This window comes from Ailuropoda melanoleuca, chromosome 16, assembly GCF_002007445.2.
Source record: "Ailuropoda melanoleuca isolate Jingjing chromosome 16, ASM200744v2, whole genome shotgun sequence".
Lineage (NCBI taxonomy): Eukaryota > Metazoa > Chordata > Mammalia > Carnivora > Ursidae > Ailuropoda > Ailuropoda melanoleuca.
The window spans coordinates 63,925,563-63,949,722 of NC_048233.1; the positions used below are offsets into that span (position 1 = coordinate 63,925,563).

At 43.5% G+C, this 24,160-nt stretch overlaps 1 protein-coding gene across 1 annotated transcript in view; it reads left to right on the plus strand.

Moving 5' to 3' along the window:
* Positions 1–6: 6 nt before the first annotated feature.
* KIAA1549L (KIAA1549 like) overlaps positions 7–24,160 on the plus strand; it is a 266,547-nt gene continuing 242,393 nt past the window's right edge. The window contains exon 1 of the mRNA XM_034645358.1: positions 7–120. The gene's annotated coding sequence lies outside the window, so the exon portion shown is untranslated. The remainder of the gene's footprint in view (positions 121–24,160) is intronic.

A 24,160-nucleotide genomic window follows, 5' to 3' on the forward strand; every position in this document is an offset into this window, starting at 1 on the left:
GGCCCGCGCCGGGTCCCCGGGCCGCCGCGTCCCAGGATGCGCCGCAGCCGCCGCTGCCGCCGCTGCTGCTGGGACTCCTGCTGTTGGCGGCCCTCTCCGAGCACTGCCTGGCCGACACCGGTAAGCACTTGGCTGCTTTGCGCCCATGGAGGTTTCTGGAGGAGCGGGGCCGCCCGTCGGGGCCGGCACCTGAAGGGGTGGCGGTGGATGGAGAGGTCTTTGCAGCACCGGCGCTGGGATTTTCTCCGCCCTTTGCTGCTGCCACAGCAGGAGAACTGTCAGGAATCTGTCTCCCGGGAAGGCACCGTTGGGCGGGGAAGTAAAAAGAGGTGCCTTCGCATCTTCTTTCTGGACAAGTTGCAGATCCTTCCCAGTGGTCCCGGCAGGCACGCTTCATTTAGATAAAGACATGGTGTGTTAAAGGCACCTTAAAAGGGATGTATTTTAATAGGACACATTTCAGGGTGGGGACGTCCACTGTATTTTGGGCTCCCTGTTGGGTGCCCACTTTGTTTTAGCTGCATGAAATGGCCAGAGAGTTTTAGGCAATTCCCTGCTTCCCAAATAGCGTTTTTCCTTGCATGTTGACAGAAGACCCATTTTCTTTTGGGATAGAGATACCTAAAACAATTGCTTGCATTGCAAAAGGATCCAGTCACTGACCAAGTATATAACCCACTGTTTGCAGGAGGGTAGTTAAAAATAATCCCACTTGTCTTTTAGACTCCCAAGAACCCCAGGAAATAGATTTCTGTAATTCCTCGGACCATTTTGAGAAAGCTCTTGTAACTATTTGGGGGGGGGGTTATTTTGCTAATGTGCTTCAAAACTCACTGCACGGTCAGGAATGGTCTTTGAAATAAGAATGATTACTATGGCACTTGTAAAGGTCAGGCTTTTGTTTGTGATGAAATTCTGGGCTCTTGGTACATTTCATTTATCAAGGACTATAGTTCTCACTTTAGCAAATGGGATCCTGTAGTTATGTGATTTCTAGCAAGGACTAATGAAGACTGCTTTTTTCCCCAGAGTACACCTTCCCCCAAATTAGATTAAATTTCCTAATTATGAAGGATATAGGTAAGAGGGATTCAGGTTAAAATTATTGCCTGTCTTCAACAGCTTGATTCTAAGCCCATTTTATTTTTTTGAGGGGGATTCATTTAAAGGGTCCCTAACATGAAGTGTCTATGTGTACAAGTTACTGTCCAGAAATTTTCTGTTATGATTATAGTGGTGACAAAGTTTGGTAATCTTTGGATGGGTGCCTGAGACCCAAGAAAAAGCTTTGAAGAATTTTAGCCCCCAATTTTTATGCCTCTGGCACTTTTCGGTGATGTGTATTTGGCATAATGGTTAAAAGGTAAGTCCAGAGTCAGACACATGTGAACACCTTAGTATTCCTGGGATCAGAAGCACACTTTGAGTTTTTATTTAAAATAAATCAGATCTCTGGTAGTTTTGTAAACTGTTTACGAGATGTTAATTTTTGGATGCTGTTCATTTGAGTGCATATACCAAAAACTGTTCAGCCATCTGGAATATGTGCAATTTGGAGTTTATGTATTGTTCTTGTTCAGCCTGATGTCGTATGATTCCCTCTGACCAGTTTTGAATTTCTGTTCTTCCTTCGGACCGCTGACCGTTCTGAACCTGACTTTACTTGGCTCTGCCTTCAGACTGCCAGAGTCTGACATAGGGGCTTTTGATAGGTATCTTTAAGTTTTAGCCCTGATGTCCTTTTTCTTTTTCTTCTTAGTGTGGTGTTCATGGGGATAATTAAGAAAGGTGCTTTGATTAAAATGATGGTAAAAATCATGAAAATGGATGCTGTTCCCCAAAGTCTCCTGTCTTCCCCTGTCATTGGAATGACTTGTTGCTTCCTCTGTGCTTTTTGGCGGTGCCCTTTCTGCTGTCACCCTTGATGACCAGTTTCCTGTGGTCTAGCTCACCTGTGGATCCAGAGTGTACCACTGGGCTCCACGGTTTCCTGTGAATTGGCTGCTGATTCAGTGTCATGACTTAAATCCTGGGCTCCCTGTCCTGCCTCCTACCTGCTTTCATTTGTTCTCTGATTTCCGATTGAGGCAGCATCGCTGCAGGGTGGGTGAGTCCTGGGACTAATGCAAGGCATCCCCAGGGATTTGTATAAAGAAGCGGTGTCTGGAGGGAGGCAGGGGAATGGATGACATTTTTCTGGGAACTGTAACTTCCCGACAACCTGGTTTTGGACTTCTGGGAGGGGTAGCTGCAGTTTGGTGGTGTTACTCGCTGCCCAATGTGTCTGATCCCGAGTTGCATGAGAAGCCAGACCTATGATATTAAGATCTGACTAAAGGTGCTAGTTTGCTACAGTCATGCCCTTGCTGTGCTTTGTTTTCTAAGCACGGCCAAGGTAAACAATTTACCTGGGTTGAAAAATGGATGAAAATAGTTTGTTTCAGGAAAATCTGTAGCAGCTGTTGAGAACCTTTGTGTTCCCGAGCCCCTGCTGTCTGTTCCAGCCTCCCTGCACCCGTTCCTCCCAGTGCTTTTGCTATAACATTCCCGGGGAATTGGAGCCCCTTCTCTTTGTCCTATAAAGGAAAGGCCTTCAGTGTCCTCCCCTGGACCTCCTCTCCTAACTTCCATCTCCACGGCGCTCTTGCTCCCAGGCAGTAACTTCTGTTTTGGATATGGGAGACTGGTGTGGGAAAGGAGTTTCTTTAGAACAGCGGGCTCTGACCTCCTCTAGCCTCTTCTGCCCTCAGGGGCTCCAGGCAGGATGGTAAAGTTCAAGTTCGCCTTCCCAGCCTTCTTAACTACTGATCCTCCCCGCAGTTCACATCCGAAAACCTTCACCGTGTGCCCGTTGGGTGCAGGTACAGGGCTCATTCATTTCTGTGACCTTGCCTCTCTGGGCCTCATGTCTCTGATCTGTAAAATGGAGATAATAGCTCTAATCTCACTGGGTTGTCATGAGGCTCGAATGAGTTAATTCATGTGAAGTGTTTCAAACGGTGCTTGGTACACATAGTAAATGCTCCAGGAATGCTAGCTGTTCTTACAATGGCAGAAATAGACTGAATATTACTGCGTCCGGTGCTAGTGCCGGGGCTGCGGCTGCAGAGGTGAATAAGGAGAAGACAGTAGGTAGAAGCCCCTCATGGAGAGAGTGACAGGCACCCTTGATTTCTGACACTATGTGATCAGAGCTCACAAAATGAAGGAGCAGTTAATTCTGGGGGAGCGGAGGCCCTTTAAAGCATGAGTAGGTGTTGGTAGGATTGATGGCGGCATTTTCGGCTGAGCAAAAGTAAAGGGTTCTTTGTGGCCGGAGCACAGGATGCCCACAGGGAGGAGTTCTCCAGACTTTCTCCGTGCCCTGCGGCTTCCCCAAGCCCTCCACCCAGGCCACCACACCGTCTTTGCCCTTCTCTGAAAGGTCCTCTGCCTCGCCCACCTACTTGTAAGTTCCCTGATTTATCTGTGTTTCCCTCTTGCCTGTTCTGATGCCCAACACACAGTAGGCACTTAGTAAATTTTCAGCCTTCTTACACTCCTGTTCCCTCAGTTTGGCTGATTCTGTTTTTGTTAGAGTAAGTATCTCGTTTAAATAACCCACAGTAAGTTGTGAATGGCTGCTTTAGCCGGGGAATGTATATTGCATTTTGGAAGAAGGGTTTGCTGTTCCTGGGGAATCTCTAGTTAAGCACAAAATTTAGGGGAGTTAATTTTGACCTAGGTTGTCTTTCTTGTCCTTCTCCAACCTTGTACCACATCATCAACTTGGAGTCCCATTTGAAACAGGTGCAATCGCTCACTTGTTTTTTCCTTCACCCAGTGTATCTTGAGTGCCTCAGCTTTCTGAGGTCACCAAAATGAACGAAAAGAAACTCTCATTCTCATGGAACTAGCCCCGTGCTTTCCAAACTTGACTGCGGATGTGAATTACTTGAAGATCCTGTTAGCATGCAGGTTCTGATTCAACAAGTCTGGGATAAGGCCTGATGTTCTGTATTTCTTGCAAGCACCGGGGGTTCGTTGACCCCCACATTAAGTAGCAAGTGGCAAGAAAGAAATGACTGTAGGTTGGATGATGGTAAAACACATAAATCAGGGTAAGGGGATAGCAAGAGGCTGATGTTGGTGTGTATGTGTGTGCCCTCACGCATGTGCTTATGGGTAGAGCGGGGACGGAAGACCTCCATGATCAGATGACATTTGTGCAGCTACCTAAAAGTGGATATCTGGAGGAAGATATTCCAGGCAGAGGGGAAAGCAAGTGCAAAGGCCTTGAGAAGAGATTGTGTTTGGGATGGTTGAGGACCAGCATGGAGGCCATGTGAAATTGAGTGAGCAAGGGGACAGTGGTAAGAAATGACCATTGCTGGCTGAGCAGGCTGAGGCCAGATCGTGTAGTACGTTTTGGCGTGGTGAGAACTTGGCGTTTTATTTTGAATGAGAATAAGTAAAAGGTGATGTGATCTGACTTCAGTTTTAAAAGATTCTCTTTCACTATTGTGGGGAGAAAAGACTGTAAGGTCACGGGTAGAAACAGGGAGACCAGGTAGTGTGGCTTAGAGAGTGGTGAGAAGTGGTGAAATTTTGGACATCTTTTGAAGATAGAGCTAATACAAATTTCTAATAAGCTGGAGGTGGTGTGGGAGAAAAAGAGAGGAACCAATATGGCGCCAAGATTTTTGGCTTGAGCAACTAGGAAGATGAAGTTACCATCAGTTGAGATGCAGAAAATTGCAAGAGGCTCAGGATTGCGGGAGGAAATAAAGAGTTGGTTTGGGGTATGTTAAGCTGAAAATGTTTATTAAACATCTAAGTTGAGATGTCGAGTAGCCCGCTGAACATAGTAGTCTAGAATTCCAGGCAGATGTTGGGTCCAGAGATATAAATTTGGAAGCCATCAGCATGGGATTGCTTGAGAAACCTAGAGAGTAACTCTAGAGAAGAGGGGTGATCTGAGCAATGAGCCGTGGGATACTGCAGCATTTAGGGGTTCATGGGGAAGAGGGACAGCAAAAGAGACTGAGAAAGGGGGACTAGCAGTGGATGTTGGGTTTGGAGTTGTGGACGTGTTTGGTGCCCTGCGAGTAGAGGGAATGGAAGTCTCACTGCAGTGGGTTCAAGAGAGAAAGGAAAAAGAAATCAGAGATAGTAAGAAAACCCCACAACTCTTTAAAAGTCTTTTCTGTCAAGGAAAGCAGGGTAAGAGGGGAGGGTCAAGGGAGGGTTAAGATGGGATATAATTGTATTACGTTTGTACTTTCTCATTTTTTAACCTTAAAGAAGTACAAGGAAGAGTGTTTAATTTGGTGTTTGTTCCCCCCAGATATAGACAATCCAATAAAATGCATTTGGGTTTTTTTACTCTCTATATTAATTATCAGTGCTTCAAAGATATTTGCAAGATGTCCTAAACCTTGCTTCTGCTTCTTTGGGGAAAGAAGCACACAAGTAAAGAAGATTTGGGGAATAGTAACACTCTACTTTTAATATTGACATCAAATAGAAGTCAGAAGCCCCTCCCTGCCCTACACCCTCCCTACAACTGAACATCACTGTGAAAACTTTGAGATATTGGATTCTGATGACAACCAGAGAATCTCACAGAAGCCTACTTATCTTAAGTCTTAAATTACTAGAATATGATCTGAGAATATTCAAAATGTGCACACTTCCCTTTTCATTTTCACTACCCTTCAAGCCAGTATTGTGGTTTTCCTTCTCTTTCTTTCTTTCTTTCTTTCTTTCTTTCTTTCTTTCTTTCTTTCTTTCTTTCAAGCGAACAACAACTCTACTCTTCTGCAGACAAAAATGAATAGTTGGAATGATCCTAAAACATTTTCGTTGCTTGACAACATATTCCAGGGGATTTCTAAACACACAGAGGGACACATTATTCTAGGTCACTAGATGGCTGCCTTGGATGGTGACCCTTTGGGGACTGCAGGTCCAAAGGAGCAGTTGGCAATCTGGATATTGTGAATATCAGTTATGGAAGCTGGTGGGAAGGTGGCAAGTGCGTCACAACGATTTGATAATGTTTATCAACCACCTGGCACATGCAGGGCCAAGCTCTTCACCAGATCCTGGAGGTATGGTGCAGAACTACTAGGCCTGGCCTCTGGCCTCGAACCATCTATGGCCAAGGGTAAGCAACCCTTACTCAGTGGGTGGAGTGGCAGGTCAATAAAATACTTATGTGAGTTGGTTCAGGTTGGGGGATGCAGCAAGACATAAAGTATCTGTTCTGTGCAAAGAGGCAGCTCTCGCTTACCCGCAGCCTGGGAGGGGGTGGGGCCCAGGGTGCCAAAGTTCTGACTTCTCAAGAAAAGCTGCGTCTTTACTTAAAATCTTTTTTTAAAGATTTTATTTATTTATTTGACAGAGAGAGAGACAGCCAGCGAGAGAGGGAACACAAGCAGGGGGAGTGGGAGAGGAAGAAGCAGGCTCCTGGCAGAGGAGCCCGATGCGGGGCTCGATCCCAGAACGCCGGGATCACGCCCTGAGCCGAAGGCAGATGCTTAACGACTGAGCCACCCAGGCGCCCCTTTGCTTAAAATCTTGTTTTCAAATGTCACCAACTAATTCACATTTTTGAAATGTCATGCCGTACAAAGAAAATGAGCTATGAGCCACCACTTTTTTTCTTTTTTGAAGTCAAGTTTATTAAGGTGTAATTTACATACAGTAAAATTCACCCTTTTTGGGTGTACTGCATGATTAGTTTTGACAGAAGTATATAATCATGGATCCACAACCACAATTCAGATATAGAACATTTCTGTCACCTCCAAAAATTTCCTCCTGCTCCTTTGTAGTCAGTCTTCTCCCCCCGACACATGCAGTCCCTGACAAGCACTAATCTATTCTCTGTCCCTATAATTTTGCCTTTAACTGAGGCTCATAGAAATGGAATCGTACAGTATGTAACATTTTTATGTCCGGCTTCTTTGATTTAGCACAATGCTCTTGAGAATCATATATGGTATTGCATGCAGGTATCTCTGTTTCTGTACGTTTTTTATTGGGATGCGCCTCGGTTTGCTTATCCATTCACCAGTTGATAGATGTTTGGCTTGTTTCCAGTTTTTAGCACAAAATTTTTGTATGAGCAGCTTTCAGCTCTTGGGTAAATACCTAGGAGAGGAATTTCTGGATCTTACGTTAGATATGTATTTAATCTTATAAGAAACTGCCAAATTCTTGGGGCACTTGGGTGGCTCAGTCATTTAAGTGTCCGACTCTTGATATTGGCTCAGGGCATGATCTCAGGGTTGTAAGATCAAGCCCCACATCAGGCTCTATGCTGAGCGTGGAGCCCACTTAAAATTCTCTCCCTTTTCCTCCCCACCCTCTACAAAAAAGAAAAAGAAATAGAAACTGCCAAATTCTTTTCCAAAGTGGCTGTACAATTTTGTATTCCCATAAGCAATGTGTGAGTATTCTGGTTGTTCCCTTGTAGCCTCCCTAGCACTTGGTTTTGTCAACTTTCTTTTTAAATTTAAATTCCAGCTATTCCCAAAGTTTTTAGTGGTATCTCACTGTAACGTTAGTTTGCATTTCTCTAGCTGCTAATAATGTCATTGCTGCGTGTGTATTCATTTTCTTACTTGGCATCTGTATCTATTTTGAAGTGTCTGTTAAGCCTTTTGCCCATTAAAAAATTAGAGTATTTGTTTTATTATTATTGAGTTTTCAGCTTTCTTTATGTATTCAGGATGCAGGGTGTTTATCAGATATGCTCTTTGCAGATATTTTCTCCCAGCCTGTGGCTTCTTGTTTCATTAACAGTATTTTCTAAAGAACAGAAGTTTTAGGTTTTGGCTAACTCCAGTTTATCAGCATTTAAATGTAAGATTTGTGGTTGTGGGGTGAAATAGGCGAAAGGGGCGAAGAGTACACTTTCCTTGACGAGCACTGAGTAATACATGGAATTGTTGCATTGCTATATTGTACACCTGAAACAAATACAACACTGTATATTAACTACATTGGAATTAAAATAAAATAAATAAAAATAAAATTAAGGAGGCTTCATTCCACGTTAAAAAAAAAAAAGATTTGTAGTTATTTATATCCGAGGACAGAAATACTTGCCTAATTCAAGGTCACAAACAGCTATGATTTCTTCTAGAAGTTTTATAGTCTTATTTTTACCTTTAGATCTGTGGTCCATCTCATGTTAGTTTTTGTATACGAGGCAGGGAAAGAGTTGAGGTTAATGTCTTTTGCATATGGGTGTTTAATTGCTCCAGCTCCATTTATTAAAGAGATTGTATTTGTTCTGTTGAATTACCTGGTACTTTATATATATGGGCTTATTTCTGGAGTCTAGCTTGTTCTATTAATGTGTACTTCTTTCCTTATGTCAGTAAAACACTGTCTTGATTTCTCTAGCTCAGAGTTTCTTAGTCGCAGCACTACTGATGTTCTAGGTTAGATAATTCTTTGTTGTGGGGGACTGTCCTGTGCCTTGTAGGATGTTTAGTGCCATTTCTGGCCTCTGCCCAGTAGGTGCCAGTAGCTCCCTCCTTCCCCAGTTGTGACAACCAAAATGTCTTCAGACATTGCTAAATGGCCCCTAGGGAAGTAAAATTACCCCTGATTGAGCTCTATAGTAAGTCTTGAAATCAGATAGTGTGAATCCTCTAAATTTTTTCTTCTTTTTCAAAATCTTTTTGGGTGTTCCAGGTCTTGTGTTTTTCCCTAGAGAGCTTAATATCTTTTTGGAAATCTGTATAAAAAAGACTTGCTGGAATTTCTACTGGGATTTCATTGGAGAAGACTGATATCTTAACAATATTGAAATTTTTGGTCCATGAACATGTTTCTCTCCATTTATTTAGGTAGTCTTCTTTTTCTTTCATCAGTGATTTATACTTTTCAGCATACAAATTTTGTACGTATGTATTTCATGTTTTACAATGCTTTGGTAAGCAGTACTTTAAAAAATTCTTTGTCAGTACATAGATATATGATTTTAAGAAGATTAACCTTGTATCATGTGACCCTTCCAAAATCACAGTAGTTCTAGCTGCTTTCTGTAGAATCTTTGGGATTTTTCTTTATTTCAGATCTGTATGCCTTTTATTTCTTTTTCTTGCCTCATTGCAGTGGTTATAACTTCAAGTACATTGTTGAGTAGGAATGGGGAGAGTGGGCATCCTTGCCTTGATCTCGTTTGGTCTTTCACTATTAAGTATGATATTGGTTGTAGTTTTGTTTTGTTTTGCTTTGTTTTGTAGAGGCGTTTTATCAGGTTTAGGAAGTGCCCTTCTATACCCAACTTGCTGTGAAAGTTTTATCATAAATGGGTAGTGAATTTTGTCAAATGCTTTCTCTTTATCTGTTGAAATCACCACAAGGTTTCTCTTTTTCAGTCTGTAAAAAGACATTGGTTGATTTTAGAATGTTGGACCAACCTTGTATTCCCGGGATAAACTCCAGCTTAGTCATGGTGTGTGTTCCAGCTGGGCCTGATTTTCTAATTTTTATTGGAAATTTATAAAGTCTTATGTTCATGAAGGATATTGATTGGTGTGTAGCCTTGTTTTCCTGGTATGTTTTGTCTGGTTTTGGAATAAGGGTAATGCTGATCTCTAAAATGTTTGGAAAGCATTCTCTCTTCAATTTTATGTTAAGTGTTTGGATAGAATTGGTATTATTTCTCCCCTAGGGCCTATGGTTTTATAGATGAGATTGAAGATTGCTTAAGGGTTTCTTTAGTAAATTAAGAAGTATCAGATACCTCTAGTACATTTCCTCAGTGGACACTTCTTAGACATTAAGACATTGGTTTGGTTTAAGGTCTAGGGCGAGTGGCCTGGGTGAGGGGAAATTGTGTTGGATGTACTCAGGAGACAGGTCACCCCTAGCTGGCTGTGGGCTATTTATCAATTCACTTCGCTTTTCAGGACTGTAGTCTTCTCATCAGTAAGAGCCTCAGGCTCCTCCCTTCTTCCCAGCATTCCCCGGGCTGTGTATTTATGAGCCCTGGGCAAATGTTTTGGTGGGTTAGACCATTTGCATTTCTTATCTCTTCCTACATTAGTGGTGAGCCCAGTTGAAGACTCTCATTCTCAAAAGAGAAGAGTTTTCCCGTATTTTGCTCTTATGGTTCCAACTTGAAGCCCAGATAAACATTGGCTTATCTTTAATCTTCATTGGCTTTTAAAATTGTAAAAGTCATATATACTTTATTAAGTTCAAACTGTACGCAAGCGTATGCAGTAAAATGCAAAAGGCTCTGTTGGCCCCATTGCTATTTCCTAGAGTGGTGCTACCAAGCAAATAGGATGAGTCTTTCCAGACCTTTCTTTCATACCATATTTATATCCATACACATATCCTCATTTAATTTTTTACAGAGATTAAGGGTGGAGGCTCCTGGGTGGCTCAGTAAGTTGTCTGCCTTAGGCTCAGGTCATGATCCCAGGGTTCTGGGATTAAGTCCTTCGTTGGGCTCCCTGCTCAGCGGGGAGTCTGCTTCTCTCTCTCCCTCTGCCCCTCCCTCCACTGATGTGCTCTCTCTCTTTCTCAAATAAATAAATTTAAAAAAATCTGAAAAAAATTAAAAAGATTAAGGGTATACTATTCAGAATTTTTGTAACTTGACACTGTATCATGACTCTTTTTCCATGTTAAGTAAATTTTGTCACAAGTGAATTTGAACTTCTCCCTGAAACATAGAAAAGCCTTTACTATAAAAGAAAACTGTTTTAAAACCACCGATTGGATTCAAACCTATAGAGTTAAAACCTCTCCTTAGACCATTTCTCCTATTTTCTCTACTCCTTGGCTTCCTTCCTTGGAACAAACTTCCACAGATGCTGATGAAAAATCACAAACCCCCTGAAACACCAAACAGAATAGGGATAAACACTGTGTTTAAACCAACTAATGTAGATGTAAATAAGGCCAAGTGGCTGCCCCAAGTATTTAGCCCAAGGACATTGCTGCACCTGCCATCTGTCCACTCAGGCGAGTCTTCGCCTAATGCATCCTAACCACGAGAGGGGAATTTGATTTTGATTTTGATTTATATATGTTAAATCTATTCTTAGCCCGAAATAAAATCCCTTGACGTAAGAAACACAAAATGGCTTTGTTATTTATGCGGTACCAGTAAATAGGAAGGTCTAGAATATTTCTAACTTTACTCTTGTAGCGTGAAATATGGAATTAAGTGCCACAATGAAACCAGGCCTCCCAGACCTACCTCTCTACCTCGGTTTCTAGTAATGAATGCTGACCTCTGTCACTTGTCTTTTATTTACCAAATGTCAACAGCAAACCAGGGAGGACTGGCGAAAAATGTGAAGTCTGAGAAGAAAATGTGTTGAAAGTAATGGTGCCACTTTGTAAGTCCTTGTCTAAAAGAGCTGAGCAAAAATATCTCTAAACCTACGTACTTCATTATCAAATAACGAGTCTTTGTTTTGAAAAGGAGGATCTGGATTACAAGCTTTATTTTGAATATAATTAAGCCAGATGGAAATGTATTAAAAAATCAGTGCCATAGAGCTGTCTCTGGCAGTTTCCTGTTATTATGTTACTTAATACTGGAGGTGAACACGCGTGTCAACCCGGAGAATCCTGCAGGAACAAAACCTTCCTTGCAGTGGGATGGAGAGTAATTTCTTGTCTCTAGTCCAACGAGAAAAACAACGTTTTAAACAAGTATTTTCCCATCCTATGGCTAATGTGATACATTCACTTTTCCCTACAGGGATGAGAGTCTCCGGAGTTTGGCGTCATACCTCATACTTGTTGAAGTTCTCACTCCCTTATTTGAATCTCATATCAGTCTTGAGAGGGTTAAGGAAGCGGTTTGCTAAAGGTCACACAACGGTCCAGGGATTTTTACATTGTTCTATGATTCAGGAATTCTCTGTTGTTCTCTGCTTGTACGATTACACTGCTCTGTTACACTACCTAGTCCGTAACTAAAACTAGCTCAAGTATGGGGCCTTTGGCCACAGGGGACTCTCACGTGACAGATTCAGACTAGGAATAAAATATAACTGGGCCGTGTGCACTATATAATTAATCGATAGAAATATTAGCTAACATTTTGGAGCATTTACTATTTGTATCAGCCCGTTTCACTTTTCACAACAACCCTAGGAAGTGGGTTCTGTTATAATATCCACGTTTCAGATGAGGAAACAGAGGCACAGAGGAACTTTATAGTTATTCATCCAGTATCACTGGGTAAGTGTCAGAGGTGGGATTTGAACCCAGGCAGTTTGATTCCATAGCCCTCACTCTGCTGCATGACATTGCCTTCCTCGACACTAAGAGGCTGAGGTTATTGGCCTTGTGTCTCAGGGCCCCTCTCTCTTTTCCCGCAGGCTGGGTCTGTCCTTCTGCCTCTCCCTGCAGACTGGGTTTCTCTGCTTATGACAGCCACTCAATCCGCCTGTAGCTTAATCTTCAGCATGCTTTTTCTTGCTGTGGTGCTCACCGCAGCCAGAGTTGGCAAGACTTTTCAGTTTCAGGGTCTACCGTCCAGTCTCTGTCCCATTTCCATATTTCCCAGGAGGAAATATCAGGCTGCCATCATCTGGCCAATGGGGTGAGGAATGTACCCCTCGTCTGATCAGCAGAGGCCAGGGGAGAAGGGGCAGGTAGTACAAAAATGACTTCCTAGGCTGACCCCTCCTTCAGCCACGGCCTGTGGTAGAGGGCAGTTTTAAATAAGGTGGTGTGGATAGGGCGGGCTTCCCCAAATCTGTCTCTTCCATAGCAGGGAAAAACAAGTTCATGTGCTCTCGTAAGCTGGCTCTATGAAACACATCAAGGATAAGTGGCCTGATTTATAGTGTTGGCCAATTTCCACGGTATAGATACTCCCACCATGGCTGGTTTCGGACTACCAATGTGACGGTGGAGTCGGGAAGAGATGTGCACAGTTGGCTCAGCGCCGATGGGATCCTATCCATCTGTAGGCTCCATGCACGACCCATGCAGTGTACCCAGTAAATGCAGCAAGTCTCCAAGAAGTTTAAAGTCTAGGCTTCAGAGGCTAACTAACTAGGTGGGTTTCGAGTTATGTAAAAGGAAATACTATTTCAAGGAAGAGAGGGTGGAAGTTAGATTGGGCATGCACAGCCTAAAATAGCTTGAATTATATAGTCCTAAATGTGCCATCTAGTAGGCACACAGAGATGCTTTCTAAAAAATCACAATTTCCTCCGCCTGTAGTGTCTCACTTGTGACATAGAATTAACACTTTCACTGATTTTAAGACGTCAGGCCTCATTTTCTTGGAGGTGCACTGGTTTTGTTGTTTTCCTTGGTTCTCGAGGTCAGCAATTCCTTCTCATTTCAGGTCGTCATCAACGGATTCCTTTCCTCCACCTTACAGACCTAGAGAGGTGAAGGCCATGTGGTGGCCTGTTACACGTCTTCCAGTAGAATCAACACTATTATTCGTGACCGGAGGCTTTTATTTATGGTCATGAGGCCATCTCTCAGTTCATATAATTATGCTAAAAGCCAGGACAGTCTTGTGACTGCCACCCCGACCACATGTGAGATGCTTTCCCAGATCTTAAGGCTCGTCTGGTTGGCTCTTCTCCCTTGCACATCTGGGAGGGGACTGGGAGTCTTGGCTTCTGTCCGCTACTTAGAGTTCGGCCAACGTTCCCCGTCCTTCTGCCTGATGTGACTATGTCACTAACTCTGGCCGGCTCTAAAGAGTGGTGTTGGCCACTGGGAGATGGAATGAGGGTGTTGACAGCATAGATCTCCTTTAGACATGGAGTTCCAAGTGTCCTACTGATGGAAGGTCAGTGTCTTTACCTATAAAAATAGCACAGTTAATTTATTCTTTTAATTTCCCAGGGGTTGTGTGAGAGAAAAATTTGACAAGATTCTTTTATGTTTCACTGGAGATTTGTCCTAGTTTGCGGCTATGTTGACTTCTGAATAGGACGACTAACATTGATGAAATAGCTACTCTCGTGTGAGTCACTGGATCAGGAATTCCACCTTATTTAACCCCCATGATGACGCTGTGAGGTAATTCTTGCCCATTTTTCTTGGAGGAAGCGAGGATTGAGAGAACATGTAAGAAACTGACTTGCCTCAGGGCACATTGCTTGTAAGTGGTGAAGATGGGATTTGAAACCAGATCTGACTACAATGTAAATACATTTTCAGCTATACTCTGCAGCCTTCCCCCCCATCTTATTCAATTTTTAAGCATACAGAAGTGTTCAAAGTACTGTACAGTGGACAGCCATTACCTATCACCTGGATGATACTGCTAACATTTTGTTACATTTGTTTTATCATCTATCTTGTCTGTACTTCTGTCCATCCAGTAGGTCCTCTTATTTTTTTGGATATATTTCCAAGTAAGTTGCAGACATCAGTACATGTTATCCCTAAACACTTTGGCATGCATGCCATTGATTAAACTTCATTATTTGTTTATTTTTAATTTTTTAGGTAACTTTTATGTACAGAGAAATATGGAAATCCTAAGCGTATATTCCTGTGTTTTGACAAATGCACACACCTGTTTAACCCAAATTCTTTTTTTTTTTTAAAGATTTTATTTATTTATTTGACAGAGATAGAGATAGCCAGCGAGAGAGGGAACACAAGCAGGGGGAGTGGGAGAGGAAGAAGCAGGCTCACAGCAGAGGAGCCTTGTGGGGCTCGATCCCATAACACCAGGATCACGCCCTGAGCCGAAGGCAGACGCCCAACTGCTGTGCCACCCAGGTGCCCCTAACCCAAATTCTTGTTAGGATTTCGAACATGACCATCACCCCAGGAAATAAGTTTCCTCTTGCTCTTCTGTAGACATTTCCCTCCTTCCCCATCTCTACCCACCTTCTCCCCAGGCATCACGGTTTGATTTTTTTCACCATGTTTTAATTTTAATACTAGTCTTAAATAATGATGCCTGTTGTTTCTAAACGGACTCTTCCGTATATGTATTAATTCAGACAGTATTTATTGAGCAGCTGGTATGTGGCAGGCACTGTGCTGGCTGTAAGGGATATAGTGGGGAGGAAGCGGACATTGGCTCATGGGGAGAGAGAGACATCAGTCAGTTCCTCATAGGAATAAGTATACACTTACCAACAGAGGTGAGTGTTATGAAGGGGAAGCCTCAGGTGCGGCGGAGTCTGGGTGAGTAAGGAGGTAAGGAGGAGGGTGGTCAGGGAAGACTTTCCTCAAGTGAAACTTGAGCCAACATCAGAAAAATGAGTAGGAGATAACCAGGCAGAGATTTAGAGCAAAGGGAAATGTGGGTACTGTCCTCTGTGTTGGGAAGAAGCGTGGTTTATTCCAGAACTAGAGAGAAGGAGGGTGGGGGGGGCAGGAATCAAGAGGATAGTGAGTGCTGGACTAGGCAGGAGAGGTGGCAGGGGCCACGTCACACAGGAGATGGGCCATAGACTCTAGCTTTTAAATTAGGAAGCCATTGTGTGACCTTGACATTCAATTGCCCAACCAGTTGAGTTGGATGAAGAGAAGACATGGACTATATGCTCTGGAATCACAACAAAAATTAAATAGTATAGGCATGAAATTTCCAAGTTCTAGGAGCTTTATGATTCACATTATGAACCCTACACAGATCTTTGGATTCCTTATCGTGTTCTTCCTCACCTGTCTGCCTGCCTGGGCAGTAATAACCATGAAATAAACACCCTTGGTACCTCTAGCTCTTGTTTGCCTGTACCTTCCACCCTCACTGCCTCTATTTCGTTGCCTCTTCCGCTCCTTAACTAATTCCCCTCCACTGGATCCTGCTAGAGTCACAGTGACTGCCTGATCGCTTAAATCCTGGAGCCGTTGTCTAGTCCTGTTTGCTCCGTCATTCTGTAGACCCTCCCAGGGTGGCCTCCTTCAGACTCATGGATTAACAACCATCTATGTACTGATGATGTAAAAGACTGTCCGTTCTGTCCCGAGGTTGAGACCCATCTGTGCAACTGTTTACTGGATAATTCTACCCCTGCCTATCAACACTTCAGCATTTCTCCCTCAAAGTGAGCTCATCTTCTCTGGAGTCTTGCTCCTCACCAGGATTTACTATTTCAATGGTTGACCAACCAGAGATTTGGACCCAGAAATCCGAGAATCATTCTAGGTTCTTTTCTTTTTCTCCTTCCCTTCATTTAGTTGGCCACTAAATCTTCTTTATTGTATTTCTGAAAACTGTTATATTTCTGTCCCTTTTCTGTCTCTGCTGCCCTTTTTTCAGACCTTCCCTTTTTGTGGTTGGTGTTCTTGTCAAAGCCATGCCTGCTAACTGACTACCCTGCTTCTAGTCTTGGCCCCTGCTAACCCATCTCATCCTTCAGCCAGAGGTTTTTATAAAGCATAAATCTACCCAGTGGTGCCCTGTAACTCAGTTCAACATTGCTTAGCACTCTGGGTACTTTCTGAATGAACCGCCTCCAACTCCTACCTGCCACCGTAGCCAGACTTGCAGTTCCCCCAAAGCCCTTACCTTTTATTCTTTCTGCCTGGGAAACTCTTCTCAGCCCTGTCTGCTTGGTTAGCAGCTGTACTTACTTGAAGACCCAGTCCAAGTCCTGCCTCCTTCAAGTAGCCTTTCCTGGCACATAGTCTCCCCTCCTCCACAGGAGTTAGAAGCCATTCTCCCCACTCCCAACCCCTGTCCCATCTGAGATGGTCTACTGATCTGGCTCCTATCTCAGACTGCGCTCCTTTGAGCAATTTTCTACAGGTAGTCTCAGGTTCACTGGGGTCCTGGAAATGCTTTCACAACAACTATGATCCATGTGCAAAATCTATTTTCATGATAACTGAGGACACATGCTGTTACAGCCCATGTCCATTTGGAGAAACAGTAAGCTCAGTGGTTAGTAAAACAACTTGCTCAGAGCAAGAGGGAAGAATATACAACAAAGTCAAGCCCGTTCTAAGGGACAACCAAGATATGGGCTCCTGAACACAGAAGACAGTGGACAGAGCTGTCGGGGCAGGAAGCAGTGCCACTTAACTGCTAAAAGCTGGGGTAACTGTGAAGTCAGCTCTATGGATGAAGGTGTGCAGACAACCTCTGAAGCTACAAAGGCTGGGATCATGTCTTATTTGTCTTAGCACAGCGTCTTACACATACATAATAGATATGGGATAATCGTGATATGTATAAAGGAAGGAAGAGAATTTCCTAGTACATTCTCACCCTACTTATAAAATCCTGTTCTGTTATTTCTATTCTTAGAACCTTTCTTGACTATTCTGCCAAAAATTTACTTATGGATAGTGCAGTACTGGTGGTGGAATGGTGTGCGGGGATCATAGCCCAGAGGACTCACTTCTGTCTACCGATGTGTTTTCAAAAATCAAACACTTGTCAAACAAAAATAAAAATCATTTAAAAATCAGGAGCTTTTCCATAAAAATCAGGATTTCGAGGTTCTCTTGAAACGATCAGAAGGTTGACCACACTGGTGAAATAAATTACATTCTTGCATGGCAACAATTAGCTAAAGTCTAAAGTGATACCTCCTTTAGATGGGGCATCTGTCACGGCCCCTGCCTGTCCCACCTCAATCCCATACTGGCTGATATGGGTTAGCTGTGGTAACAATCCAATGCTCAAATCTATCATGGCTCAAAGCCATAGTGTTTATTTTTCATGCGCATAAAGACCCAATGAGTGTACCTGATTGGCGGGGAGCTCACAGCAGTGATTCAGGGACCCAGGAACCTTCTTTTGTGATTTTGCCATCTTCAGTCTGTGGCTTCTGAGGCTACTGTGCTTGTCTGCATCCATCAAATGGAAGCGGGAAGAGAAGGGGGAACAGGACCCACAGGACTATGCATCATTCTGCTCACATTCCATGGATTAGGGCTCCATCACTTGGCCACACCTACCTGCAGAAAGAGGCTGGGAAATGTAATCTAAGAGTGGGCCCAGAAGGAAGAGAAAAGAGGTTGGGTGAACAGCCAGGTAGTCTCTGATCCAACTCATTTAATTTACCTTCTTGGCCCCTTTAGGCATTTGAGTTTGCAGTCTATGGGGACAAGGAACCTTAGGGTCAAGTCACTATAACGTCAGCTCTAGCAGGACAGAGACTTACTCTGTTTTGGTCTCTGCTGTATACCCAGTGCCTGGCACACAGAAGGTGTTTCAATAGGTCTTTGTGGATTATATGAACAAGTCCCTTTTCTGTCCCAAGCAATGATAATAGCTACCATTTACTTAGTGCTCGTTATGTACTTAATTCTGTCGGTAGGCTGGGTGCTGTCTCAGGAAAAGAGTGCTGGGATTTGAACAGTAATGATGGCCACAGAATTAGAATGAAGGGTGAATGTGATTTTCTCTTCTCTCCCACTTTCATTGTTTTTCTGGGGTTCCCTCTATCTATATACTGATGAGAAAATTTAATATATTTTCTTATTGACTGATTGCTGGGGTATCAGATCAGTTGTTTTCAACCTCTGTGGTTTTGGTAGACAGGAGGTTCCTGCTTCAAGGAAGATTTTCCTTTCTGTATGTAACAAATTCCGATTGTAATATACTCAGTTGTACCTAAACAGGTGGCCATCTGCTACCTTTTGTTTGTCAAAAAAAGTTAGGGTCTCTTTTCAGAGTTGCCTGGATATGTTTGAGCAGTACACAGCTCGGAGGGTAGGAGATCTGATAGTTTTCCCATGGTTTGAGGTTTGGAGTGTGGTACATCTGAAGCAATTTTTTGTTGTTATTGTTGTACCTTTCTGATTTATTTGGGAGTAAGTCTGAGCCTAACTAGAAAGAATTGAGTGCATTTTTTTCTTTCCCCATAGGAGTACAGGTAAAATCCTCCATATCTTGTTATCCCTGGCACAGCATCTTTGTCAGTTATCACGGGACCCTACGGCCCAAAGCCCTCAGCCTGAGCAATTTAAGGTGATGGCACAGCGTTCAGCGCAGCAGGAAGCGTAGATCCCTGTGCATGAAGTATACCTATCACGTGGCCATCAGGCTATTGGAAATCTGCATTTCCATTTATTAAGGGGCTGCTGGGGTGCAGCAGCTTGGCTGCAGGTACCTGTGTCTCCCAGACTCTGCTCGAGTCCCTTTTCCCAGAACACTGCCCATAAGAAGTTGGAAGGATGCAGTGAAAATAGAAATGCATGAACACAGACCTCATAGAAGTAGACCGTTTAGATATTTACAGAAGTATTGTGAGAGGAGGAAGACTCGGGGTGGTGCTGGGAGGACGTCTGAGAAGTGGGCTTAATTGGAGGGAAGACCTTCAACGGTTTTGAGGGGCGGAGTTTGACTTGAGGGATTTCCAGCCACAGTGGGAAACTCAGGAAAACCTGAGTGAAAAGGGCACTCAAACTCACTCATTCTTTTTGCTCCCTCTGCCTTACCACTAGCACTCACTTTTTATCTTTTTTCTCTTTTAAAAGCTTCAAGTAATGAATTAATGCTTGTTTTAGGCCTTCCCCCCTCTTTCTAAATTTCATCATAATGTCTTTAAAAGTTAAAACTCATTTTTCCCTTAAAGTGTACATTTTTCCATTAAAAAATGTACCACAAAGGAACCTTAAATATTTTTTTTTACAAGGCAACCTTTTAATAATATTAAAGGAACGTTTTGAAAGAAGAAAAAATCACTCACAGATTCCCTGCATTAATGACTCAATTTATATCTGGTTGGAAACTAAAAGTTCCAATTTGGTGGTCGGCTGGGAGGTACTCATGTCAGGCCAGCATCCGCTCTACTCCAGAGTTACTGTCCCACGTGACTTTTCAGCAGTGAACGGTGAGATAGGAACGGGGACGAAAGGTGTGAGACATTGCAGTTAGACATCGTGAGACATCAGGTGTGTGTGATTGCTGGACTTGTCCCACAGAGTAGGGACTAGCCCAGTTTGGGTGGGATCGAACCCACATGGTGAGTTGCAGATGTGATGAGCTGTAGGTGACCGACTAGAAAGTGAAAACCAACCAAGCAGCCAACTAACCAACCAACACACAGAGCACTAGTGCTTCGGGATGGATAGTGTTCCACACTGCTTGCTATAAGTTACCACTTACTCTTCTCCTCATAGTCGAGTTAGAAGAAGAAGAAAAATCACCCCTAATCCCAGCAGTCAAACACAACCATTCTCGGGATTGCTGTCTTTCCTTTCATCCTTTCGCTTCGAATACCTTTCACAATTATCGTAACCACAATCCATCACGGCGTCTGCATCTTCAGATGTGGGTTCCTAGTTGACGTTATGGGCAATTTTTGTGATTCATCTAAAGTCTGAGTTAATGATTTAGTAATCAGTTAAATCTCCTGATTGTCTCCTTTTAAAGGAATTTTCAGCTGCTTTGGCTTCAGTTAGGTTTATAATATCCTGAGATTTTTGTGAGGGTGAGGGGAAGAAGGTATTTTTCCTCTCTGTTCTAAATGTTTTTGGTTTATGCAGACAAGAACAGCTAGAAAATAATACAGGCATCTTTACCTTTGCAGTATTCGACTCTCATTAAGCCCAAGGATTATAGAAGATGCGGTTTCTGTCCTCTGGTGGTTTTCTCTGTTCAGGTGAGGTTAAACCCTCGCAAGTCACCCAGCTTACCTGGTGGTGGAGACTGCAGGTGGTGAGCGGGCCATCTGGTGAAAATGGACATCACCTCCTACAAACAGGCCTCTCCCATGGTGGAATGCCATCCACAGGGCCATGGTTCTGAATCCCCCTGGCTCTGTCCACTGCCCACAGGCCATCTGTTCTCCCCGACCCCAGGGTTTATTTTGGCTTTCTGTGCTGACGGATGCGATCTCTTCTGAGTCACCTGTGCCCACCTTGGTCTTATTTATTTATTTATTTTTTAAAAATCTCTTCCTAAGCCTCAGAAATGGTTCCAAATTGTACTCACTCAGTTTTAGTAATTCAGAGTGACAAAGATGAAGAAGGAAGGAGGACGCGGCCAGGTTTTGTCATAGGCTGTGGCATTCCAGCTCCTCTTCGTTGTGGGTCGTTTACCTGTGGGCTCAGCTTTTTGGCTTGTAGCTTCATAAAGCTGGCCCTTGTTGGAAAGAGCTAATCCCCCACATGCTGATAGGAAACTGATTTTCTATTTAGTTAGTTGTTTATCTCAAGCCATCTTTAAGAAGGATGTTTAATAATCTGGTCTGAATTTAGTATTAATTAGTAGAAAAATAATTTCTATTATTTTGACATAATGTCATCTATTTTGACAATGATTTTTGGCAGTCTTGTTGGTTTCTGGCTTTTTAGGTAGAGTACATCTTCATGAGTCAATGATATTTGTAAATGTGTAGAAATCAACTAATCAGATGTTTGCAGAACACGCACGATGTGCTAAGGAAGGCCGGTGTAAGGGGAGGTTTCCAAAGTGGTACCAATAGTGCTTTTAAGAAATATACACAAGCTGGGGCGCCTGGGTGGCACAGCGGTTAAGCGTCTGCCTTCGGCTCAGGGCGTGATCCCGGCGTTATGGGATCGAAGCCCCACATCAGGCTCCTCTGCTATGAGCCTGCTTCTTCCTCTCCCACTCCCTGCTTGTGTTCCCTCTCTCGCTGGCTGTCTCTATCTCTGTCGAATAAATAAATAAAATCTTTAAAAAAAAATTTTAATAAAAAAAAAAGAAATATACACAAGGACATACATGGTTGCAAGAAGATAGTTCATTAAATATGGAAGATAAAGCACTCAGATGCGAAGTGAGTGGTACAGAGAATGGACATTAAAAGAATTTGTCTCATTTTTATTCCTCATGGACTGGGCTGTCAAGTTTCCATCTACCTTGCTTTGGGTTCCAACAGGAATGGACTGGTGGGTCCCTGCTGTGGAGAAGCTGTCTGAAAGAGCAAGGATTGCTGAGTGTCTGGGATCTGGGATCCCACAGTCTGGGATGGTGCTAGAGGCCCTCTGGGAACTTCCGAATTATTGATTTTTACCAGAACAAGTCTTAGAGAATCAGGCACCAACAACAGAATCTTTTAAAGAGAAGCTGGCATTTTACTTCTGACCACAAGACACAGTGGAAATTGTGGAATAAAGTTATCTTTAAACTGTTCTTACTTGAATTATCTGAAACTGTAGGATATTTTTACTACGCAACTCTGCGATGCGGACTTTCCAGTGACAGTAATGGTTTCTGCTTCTCTTGGGAACGCCTACCGTGTTTCTGCCTCTGTGCTGAGGGCCTGACGTGCGTATTACAGCTTCTTACCCTCACAGCCATTTCACGGGACGCGGCTATAATATTCTTGTTTTACAGATGGGGACGCTGAGGTTTAGAGGGACGATGTGACTTTTGCCAGGACCACAGAGCATAACGATGTTGGACCTATGCTCTGTCCACTGCTCTGCTGAGTACTCCCTGTGATTGTGTGAATAAAATACAAACAAAATTAAAATAAAGCAGTTTTACCCGATAGGCGCATATTGAATGCTTTTCAGAGAGCTTTTACGTCTGCCATCTCTGTAGTACGATTTGGCCACAAAGCGGGTATGAGCATGGCTCTGGTCACAAGCATATCCACGTTTGTGTCTCCGGATTTCAGATTTCAGATACACACTATATGGCGTTTATTTCCAAGCTCTTATTATTGGGGATAATGAGAACTGACTAGACTGGGTTTTGACCCCCCTAGTGCTTGAAATTCAAATACACTGGCAAGAATTCTAAAAGAATTTTTATAGAAATTTCCACAGCTCACACGTACAGATTGAATCATTTGTGCCTTTGGTCTCGTTTCAGCCCTTAAAAAACGCATAGGCATGAGTCACACTGTGGCCACATCTAAATACAATTTAGATGCCATGGGATACGGTTCTGAATTTGCCCTCTGAGCTCGGTGAATTATGATTTTGTCTGGGGACTCGTCATTTTCCCTGCCCTTGGTGACCGCTGTGGGCTCTGCTTATGCCGGCAATATTGAAAATAATGTTTTGGTTTCCAGCTACCTTTTATGGAATTCACATAAATTTATACCAGAGAACTGGATCTGAGATGGGTATTGAGAATTTCTTGCATCTATATGCTCAGTTAAAAAATTTCCAGATTTCTTAGATCACCAATCTATTCAGCAATAATTACTGAGTGCCTCTTGTGTGCCAGGGGCTGTGCTCTCCTGGACACTCACCTCTCGTCCAGCCCGTTTCTCGGCTGACTCTGCTAACCACCTCTGGGTGACCATCAGCGCTCAGCTGTCCCCCAAACATTTGCTGGCAGCCAGCTATCTGGAGACGTTGTCAGGTGTTAGGGCAGAGTCATAAACATCTCTAACAGGTTAGGCTCAGGCTGGGAGAACCTTGGTCACAGAAACACTCCCAGGCATCGGAGCACGGGGAGACTCCCCCCGAAGCAAATGAACAAAAATAAATGCTGGGTAGACAGGTGACCATCACTTAACCCATCTCCCTCATTTTACAGATAAGAAATTGAGGCTCTAGGGGCGCCTGGGTGGCACAGCGGTTAAGCGTCTGCCTTCGGCTCAGGGCATGATCCCGGCGTTCTGGGATCGAGCCCCACATCAGGCTCCTCCGCTGGGAGCCTGCTTCTTCCTCTCCCACTCCCCCTGCGTGTGTTCCCTCTCTCGCTGGCTGTCTCTGTCAAATAAATAAATAAAATCTTTAACAACAACAACAAAAATATATTGAGGCTCCAAGAAGAATCATTTGGTCAAATTAAGTAAGCAGTAGTATCGAAGCTTCATCTTAGAATTTGGCGACCTCTTTAGCTTTAAGCTCCACCAGTTGGATTAAGGAATAAAGTTCCCCTTGAAAACATTTTCTTGCTTTGACTTTTATATTTTTCGAAATAGCCAAGCACTGGTGAAGAAGACGAGTATCATCAGCCCCATTTTCTAGATGATTAACTTCGGGCGCACAGAGATGACGTGACTCGCTCACGGTCACTCTGCTGGTTAATGGCGGATTCAGACCCAGAGCCTGAGTGTCCTGTCTCTTTGTCACCACGGTGTGCCTGGAGCAGTGCCCGTATGCGTCATAGGGAAGGAAAAAGGGGAGAGTAAGTTGTAAGTGGAGGGCGGGGAATCCATCGGGTGAACGGGCGTGGCGTGTAGGAGCCCGAGGCGTGGTGTTCCAGGTTCTGCGGGTTCTGCGGTGAGGCTGCTGCTTCTCTGGCTCTGCCGGCACTGTGTGGGGGGAAGCTGATTTGAATTGTTCTGCTGCTCCCTGCTTTACG